The sequence below is a fragment of the Tigriopus californicus genome, chromosome 8 (assembly GCF_007210705.1).
Source record: "Tigriopus californicus strain San Diego chromosome 8, Tcal_SD_v2.1, whole genome shotgun sequence".
Classification (NCBI taxonomy): domain Eukaryota; kingdom Metazoa; phylum Arthropoda; class Copepoda; order Harpacticoida; family Harpacticidae; genus Tigriopus; species Tigriopus californicus.
Window position 1 is genome coordinate 9732346 of NC_081447.1, and position 289 is coordinate 9732634.

At 43.6% G+C, this 289-nt stretch overlaps 1 protein-coding gene across 1 annotated transcript in view; it reads right to left on the bottom strand.

Moving 5' to 3' along the window:
- LOC131885169 (purine nucleoside phosphorylase-like) overlaps nucleotides 1-289 on the bottom strand; it is a 4370-nt gene that overhangs the window by 3795 nt on the left and 286 nt on the right. The window lies entirely within an intron of this gene.

The window sequence follows — 289 nt, forward strand, 5'->3', positions numbered from 1 at the left end:
GTCGTTTTCGACTATCTAATATTTTGCCTGATTTCGTGGTATTTACGCACAATGCGTGTCTGACCGATCGAATTATTCCATCTGCATTGCTTCCGTAAAACCGTTCTGATCATTCCCTTGCTTTGATTCCCAAGGAGGGAGCCATAACCCTCATCACGAATTCGTTCTAATCAATACAAGACTTGGGGGCCCGTTTAGTTCAGTACCGTTCTCTTTTAGGCGACATTCGGCTCGGATTTCTTGCAGGTGGTTGATTTATTTTGTCGGCCAAGTTTTCAGTTACAGCAAA